Raw genomic sequence first — 8365 nt, 5'->3', positions numbered from 1 at the left:
CCTGTCTACCTGACCAGCTAGGGTCTCCCAGATAGCCTGTTCATCGTCAAGGGCACTGGGCAAGCCATGAACGCTAAGCTTGCAAAGGAGACCCAAGCCAACTCTCTACACACTTGGTTTCCTTCATCGGACTCTTGCCTCTACCAAGTTTAAGTCATCCATTGGTTCACTCCTTAGCGTTTATGAGCATCGAGCACACACCAGCACTGTTGGTTGCCTACCCAGCAGTCATTCCTCTATTTTCCCTTGCTACCCAAATTCATCCACCTGGTCCCAGGGGATGAGTCTTGATTGGTCTAAGCCAATTCTGGCATCCTGTGTCCCCTTTCCAGTGATTGGTCTAGAGGTGGACATGTGACCTTATTCGGTCCAATTAAACCTAGAGAGAAGTCTGCTAAGGGATTCTGGGAAGACTGTCTTCCAGTCTATTCCCAGACTGTCTATTAAGAGAGAGATGGGCAAAGAAAAGACTTCCACTGCTCTGGACAGTATTGTTGTCTGAGATTGTGATTTCTGGAGTTCAGCAGCCATCTTGTAACCTTGAGGTGACAATGCTAAGGTTGAAATGTCAACACATCTAGGACAGAAAAGCAGAAGGATGAAAGAAACTTGATAGCTGGGATGGGTAATTTTATGTGTTCCCTTGGCCTGGCTATAGTGCCCACATGTTTGGTTATACACCAGTTGAGATGTTGCTGTGAAGGTATTTTTAGACGTGATTAGCATTTAAATTGGAAGACTTTGAGTAAAGCAGATTACTTTCTGTAATGAGGGTGGGCCTCATCCAATCAACTGGAGAGAGAGAGATAAAGAAAGTAAATACGGTAAAATGGTAATATTTGAAGACTCTGAGTGAAGGATATACAATAATTCATTGAATTCTTTGCAACTTCTCTTTAAGTCCAAAATGAATTTTTTAAAATAATTTTCTTTTAATCTATTTATTATTTATTTATTTTTGGCTGCATTGGGTCTTCGTTGCTGCACATGGGCTTTCTCTAGTTGCAGTGAGCAAGGGCTACTCTTCGTTGCAGTGCGTGGGCTTCTTATTGCGGTGGCTTCTCTTGTTGCAGAGCACAGGCTCTAGGCGTGCGGGCTTCAGTAGTTGTGGCACACGGGCTCAGTAGTTGTGGCTCGCGGGCTCTAGAGCGCAGGCTCAGTAGTTGTGGCTCACGGGCTTAGTTGCTCCGCAGCATGTGGGATCTTCCCGGACCCGGGCTCGAACCCGTGTCCCCTGCATTTGCAAGTGGATTCTTAACCACTGTGCCACCAGGGAAGCCCCCCAAAATGAATTTAAAATAAAAATTTAAACAAAAAAGAAAAAGGGAGCCAGGTACAAACTTGATTTGTTTGATACAAATGCCTGAGCTTTCCTTGGGAGCCCAGGGTTGGAGTACCAGCTCCCAGAAACCCAGAGATGATCTCAGATCAGTCACGGCCCCTTTCATACTCAAAACCAGTCCTTTTTCAACAAAGGTGGCATGAGGATTAATCCCTCTGAGCCGTGAGAATCCTTTGCAAACTGTACAGCATCACATACACACCAGGAGGGAGAGTTGTGGTAGTGATGCTTTTATTACAGCAAATACTCCTTCCCTCATTTTTACTCTGGGAGGATTTGGATTTTCATAAACAGGATTTGCTGGAAGCTATGTGTGCCCATAGGAAGGCAGAATAGGACACTGGCTTCAAATCCTGGCCACTATTTAGTGGCCATCTGACATTGAGCATGCAACTTGAGTTTTCTGTGCTTCCGTTTCACCATCTGTTAAATGGGGATAGTAATATATCTCATAGTATTGTTGTAAAACTTAAATGGGTTAAAATATATGTTAAAAAGTGGAGGACAGCACCTGGCACAGGCATAATGCTCTGTGACCACTAGCTGTCATCATCACCACCATCATCACCAAGATGAATAGGATTGCTGTCAAGATCCTGGGCTGTAGAGAGACACACAACTAAGTTTGAGGCCTTGATGTAAATATTACTGGCTGGTGACATTAAAGTTAGTTACTTGTCCCTTCAACCTCTGTGCCTCAGTTTCCTCATCTGTAAATGTGGACGATGCTAACACTTTCACTTGCTAACATGAGGATTAAATGACAGCAAACATGGAACCCACTTGGTCCGGTACTGGGCACACGTAAGCCTTCACTGAATGGTCAGGAGGAAAATTACCTGGAACACCCATGAGGATGGTTACTATCAACAAAATAGGAAATAACAAATGTTGGGGAGGATGCAGAGAAATTGGAACCCTTTTGCACTGTTGGTGGAAGTGTAAAATGGTGCAGCTGCGGTGGAAAACAATACAGCGCTTCCTCAAAAACTGAAAGTAGATTTACCAAACTGTAATAGTCAGTCCAGGCTGCCATAACAAAATACCATAGACTGGGGGGCTTAAACAACAGAAATGTATGCCTGGAAATCTAAGATCAGGGTGCCAGTTTGGTGAGGTTCTGGTGACAGCTCTCTTCCTGGCTTGTAAATGACCACTCTCCCTGGTGGCGCAGTGGTTGAGAGTCCGCCTGCCGATGCAGGGGACGCGGGTTCGTGCCCTGGTCCAGGAAGATCCCACATGCCACGGAGCAGCTGGGCCCGTGAGCCGTGGCCGCTGAGCCTGCGCGTCTGGAGCCTGTGCTCCGCAACGGAAGAGGCCACAACAGTGAGAGACCCGCGTACCACAAAAAAAAAAAAAAGACCGTTTTCTCGCTGTGGCCTCATGGCCTTTCCTCAATGTGTGAATGAAGACCGGGAAAAGAGAGAGAGAACTCTGTCTCTTCCTCTTTTTATAAGGCCGCCAGTCCTATCAGATCAGGACCCCAATATGACCTTGTTCAACCTTAATTACCTCCTGAAAGCCATGTCTCCAAATAGAGTCACATTGTGGGGTTAGGGCTTCAGCAAATGCATTGGGGGAGGGGAAGGAGACACAAGTCAGTCCATAGCACGTATGATCCAGCAATTCCACTTCCGGGTATAGATTGGAAAGAATTGAAAGTTTGATCTCAGATATTTGCACACGCTTGTTCATGGCAGTACTATTTACAATAACCAAGAGGTGGAAGCAAACAAAATGTGGTGTGTACATACAGTGGAATATTACTCAGCCTTAAAAAGGAAGGAGATTCTGACACAGGCTACAGTATGAAAGAATCCTGGGGAAGTTATGCTAAGTGAAATAAGCCAATCACAGAAAGACAAATACTGTATGAGGCCATTTATAGGAGGTCCCTAGAGCAGTCAAATTCATAGAGACAAAGTAAAAAGGTGATTGCCAGGGCCTGGGGGGAGGGAGGAATGGGGAGTTGTTTAATGGGTATAGAATTTCAGTTTTATGAGATGAAAACGTTCTGAAGATTGGTTGAACAACAATTTGAATATGCTTAACACTACTGAGCTGTATGCTTACAAGTGGTTAAGGCGATGAATTTTATGTTATGCGTTTTTACCACGACAAAAATAAAATGAATTACCTGGAAATCCCTCCAGCATTAGAGCAATGACCCAAAATAGGCCACCAGGGGGCGCTATGCTTCCATTTCAATTCGCAGCCCTCCCCGCCCTTCCCTCCCCTGGACGAAACTGGCCGTTTCTAGAGGCGGAAAAAAATGCACTAGGATCCTGGAGAAAGTCAGAGCTCCTCTCTGCTCCCCGCCTTCCTCAGATGGACCAGCTTTGCATAAACCCCAGAGCTGCACCGCATCCCTGCCACATGCCCGCCACAGCCGACTCTGAACTCTGTTCTTTCTCTGGGTCCCTTCCCTCCCTCCGTGCTGGAGACACAGCGGGTCCTGGGATGGCCTGCGCCCACCACGCCTAGCTGCCCGCGGGCCTCCAGATTGCCCAGGGGCTGGAGAAGAGGGAGAAGTGACAAGGACTCACCTGCCCCCAAGTTACCCAAAGATGAGGGGACACACCAATGGAAAAGAGTCAGAAACCTCGTATCCCAGGTGCAGGGGCTTCACCGTCAAACAGACATGGGGTTTTCCCATTCAGCTGCTCACTTTGCATGTCATAACCTCCCTGGGTCTCAGTCTCCTCACCTGTAAAATCTATATTAATACCCAGGAGGCTGGAAAGAAGTTAATAAAATCCCTGATGCTTAAAAAGCACTCAGTGGATGGGCTAATCACCATTCCATGCCCCGTATCTGATGCTGGCCTGGGTCTCCTCCCATCTCCGGGTGGTTTTCTACTGCACAGCATCCACTCTCGAGTTTGCACTTATCTCTTGAGAAACCTCTCCCGAAGTAACCCGCACCACGGTCTTCTGGACCAGACAGGGTCAGTGATTTAACCAAGTAGGACTCACTGGGTTGCAAGTAACAGAAACTCAGTTAAACTACCTCAAGGAAACTGAAGTGTCTCATGGAATCCAAGAAAAAAAAATCGAAAGGCAAATTGCTGAGAAGAGCAGATCCAGGATCTGGGCTCTTCGGGGAACTCTGGACCATGCTCCCTGTCCCCTCCCCGAAGCCTGCTTTATTCTCTCCTCCATGCAGGACAAGTGCCCACACTCCCTCCCTCCAGCCCACGGACCCCGCTGCCATGCCTAGAGCATGCCAAGCACACTCCCACCTCAGGGCGCTTGCACCTGCTTTGTCCTCTGCCTAGGACACCCTTCCCTACATCTCTCCTTTGGTTCACTATCCCCTCCCTCAAGTCTCGGCTCAGATGTCACCCCAGTGGCGCCTTCCTTGATTAACTGATTGAAAATTGCAAACTGGGACTTCCCTGACGGTCCAGTGGTTAAGATTCTGCACTTCCACTGCAAGGGGCTCCACTGTAAGGGGCGCGGGTTCGATCCCTGGTTGGGGAACTAAGATCCCACATGCCAAAAAAAGAAAGAAAATTGCAATCCACCTCCCACCAGCAGCGTGCTCTAGCCCCTCCTGCTTGCTTGCTTTTTTTTCTTTAACCCAAGTTCACAAAAAATAAAGAGGGGGTAATCATAACCCTTGATTCACAGCCTACTCTCATCAGCATTTAATTATTAAATTTAATAATATAATAAACACCTGTGAAACCACCACTCGAAACAAAAACTATAGCCTTGACAATAACCTGCATCTAACCAGATGGTTCCCCCCGCCCCATGATAATCCCCTCACCATAATCTTCATCCTGAATCCTATAGTGATACTTCCCTTGTTTCCTCTTTATAGTTTATTATTGCATATGTGTGTGTATGCTTTTAGTTGCTTTTAACTTGATAGGAAGGATATCGTGTTTATGTAACGGGACATTTTTCATTGGCTATTCTTTCTCAGACATCCATCCACATTGCAATGTGTGGCTATAGTTCCTGTGTTTTGACTGCCGAGTAATATTTCATCATGGGAATTTATTCATTTGCTCTCCCATAGATGGGCATGTGGGTGTTTCCCAATTGTGGACACTTAGTGGACAGCGCCCCTATGAATATTCTTCCAGGTGATTCCTGGTGTCGATGGGCCAGCATTTCCCCACGGTGCCTACTTCGGAGTAGGATTGCTGGGTCGTAGGATACGTACATGCTCGGCTTTAGGAGATAAAGCCAGACTGTTTTCCAACAAGGTAGCACCAATTCACGTCCCCACCAGCAATGTTAAGGAGGTTTTATTTTTCTCCACAGCACTTACACTTTCTGATATACTATGTATTTTACTTATGTCTTTGTTTACTGTCTATCTCTGCCCTCCACCCCACTAGAATGTCAGTACCAGGAGGGCAGAGGTTTTTGACTCTTTTGTTTATTATTGTATTCCCAGTGCCTAGATCAGTGTGTGGCACATAGTAGATGCTCGATAAACATCTTCTGATTGGACGAACAAGCGGATGGCCCAGAACGAGAGCTGAGAGCTCATACTCTGTATTATCGGCCCAGTTACCTGGGCTGATTTAACCCTCTCTCAGTTTCAATCGTCCCAAGCCAGGAAAGGACCACTGGCCAAAAACTACTGATGCCAGGACCCCCAGTCCAACTAACTCAGAGTTCCTGAAGGTGGGGCTTGGGACATGGGTAGTTTTTAACCACTCCCCAGGAGATTCTCCTATGCATCCGGAGTGAGGCCCAGAGCTCTAAGGTAAGCCATTTGTCTCACTGAGAGATACTCAAGCCCCACGCAAGTCCCGCTGGATCCAAATGTTAGGGTGAGGCTCAGGGATCTGTGTTCACCTGGCAGCAACCCCACGACCTGGACGTGCGGCCATCAGAGCAGCTCCCACCCTAGCCGCTGTGCCCGTGGACGCTCCTCGCCCACCAGGGCCAGCTGTGTATGTTACCATTCTGGGGTTTCTCTAATTCCACCACCGGTTCTCGGCTGGCAGCAAATGATCTTGTACCACTCGCCACCCCACCTGCATCCTGCAAGCCGGAGGAAGTCCCCTGTTTTCAGCAGAACGCTCTGAGTTCCAGGGGCCCTGTTTCAGTCCCCAAGACACCCAATCTTTCTTGCTGTTTCTTATTTCCCACTTAAACTTTCCCCCCGCTGCTGTAGGAAAGGTCACAGCTGGTCCACGCACCAGGATGTAGGGAGCTGGAGAGAAGAATTCGGAAAAGTCTGAACTCACTTGGCCCTTCGGGGTGCAGGGCAGGGGTGACATCTGCCTCCCAGGACTCATGCCCCGATTATACCTGACCTTGGTATGGTCTTCAGGGTCACCCATCCTGTTCTGTGTCCCAGAGAAAACGGTTCCCTCATCTTCACTTCCCCCTCTGGGGCACTTAGCCCGGCACTGGGCATACAATAGGTGCTCAATAAAGTCTAGTTACTGTCGGGCTCTTTCAGACACAACTCAGATTGCATTAAATCCCCTTCAGGAACTCCCCATGGCTCTCAGGATAAAAATCCCAAACCCATGCTAGGCTCTGCATGGTGGCCCTGCCCACCTCGATTTGCCCCACGCTCACCCCTGATCCATTCCCAGTGGCCACTCCAGCCTCCTCTCTGTTGCTTTAACACACCAAGCTCTTTCCCACCTCTGGGCCTTCGCACATTCCTGCTCCTCCTCCCACTGGCTTAGCCACATTAAGACTATGGATCCTTCGGGGAGTAGCTGAAATGTCACCTCCTCTGAGAAGCCCTCCCTGACTCCCTAGACCTGGTAGGACCCCTGGTAGAGGCCCTCATGATATCCTGAACTTCTTCATGGCTCTTGCAAATTTTTAATCATACTTTATGTGATTCTTTGATTCACAGCTCACTCTCCCACTAGAGTCTGAGAAACAGGAGAGCAAGAACCATGCTATTTGGGTTAGATAGCCTAGTGCCTGGCTCATGGGCTGGGTCTGGTATTTTTTGGATGGATAGATGGACCGATAGATGAGTGGATAGATGGATGGAGGGATGGGTAGGTAGGAGAAAGGGAGGGAGGGAGGGTACTTGTACAGATGAATGGATGGATGGATGGCTGGATGGTTGGATGGACAGATGGATGGACAGGAGAACAAAAAGTGAGTCATCTCTTTCTGCCGTACTCCCATGCTGCTATAATGGTGTACATGAACATCCTGGCCAATGCTCTTAAGAGCATCAACAATGCTGAGAAGAAAGAAAAACTCCAAGTTCCTTTAGGTCATGCTCCAGAGTCATCGTCTGGTTTCTAATTGTGATGATGAAGCATGGCTACATCAGCAAATTTGAAATCACTGATGATCACAGAGCAAGAAAGTCAGTGTGAAACTCACACACAGGTTAAATAAGTGGGATCAGCCTCGGATTTGACGTGTCACTCAAAGATCTGGAAAAGTGGCAGAATCATCTTTTCCCAACTCACTGTACTGATGACCTCAGCTAGTATCATGGCCTCAAGGAAGCAAGACAGAAACACACAGAAGACAAAATCCTGGGATTCTTCTACTAGGGATGTCATACATACATACAATACATTTTTAAAAGAGTTCATGATGGATTGCTTCTCCTCTGTTGGCTTCCCCACTGGTGTCTGAGTATCTCCCCAGTGGACTGTGAGCTCCTTGAAGGCCAGGTTCCTTTCCCCTCCTTGGAATCCCTTTCTCCCAGGATGCCTGGGGAGCAGGGCTTTGTACTTCCAGATGCTCCACAATCTAGCTGAGAGGGGCCATGAGGGCCACGCTGCACCAGATCCTCAGGTGGTTGCCATTCATTCGTCACTGAACAGACACCATGGCAGTATGGTGATGTGGGTGGTGCCAAAGGGTTTGGGATTCAAATCCCAGCTCTGCCACTCACTCCCTGTGGGAACTTGGGCAAGCCACTTAACCCCTTTGAGCTCCAGGAGATTTTTTCTACCTGTAAAATGAGGACAATATTACCTACCTTGCAGGACAACTGTGAAGAGGAGTGAGCATTATGTAAGTGCCTTGGCACATAATAGGCACTCAATAAACGACAATGCTT

General features: G+C 47.8%; 1 pseudogene; it reads left to right on the top strand.

Annotated features, from left to right (window-relative positions):
- The first annotated feature begins 7476 nt into the window (after window positions 1-7476).
- Window positions 7477-7961, top strand: LOC132598355 (small ribosomal subunit protein uS8 pseudogene; annotated as a pseudogene).
- Window positions 7962-8365: the final 404 nt, after the last annotated feature.

The sequence above is a fragment of the Globicephala melas genome, chromosome 13, assembly GCF_963455315.2.
Source record: "Globicephala melas chromosome 13, mGloMel1.2, whole genome shotgun sequence".
Taxonomy (NCBI): Eukaryota; Metazoa; Chordata; class Mammalia; order Artiodactyla; family Delphinidae; genus Globicephala; species Globicephala melas.
Note: the sequence above shows the minus strand (reverse complement) of the source record. Positions and strands in the feature narration are given on the sequence as shown.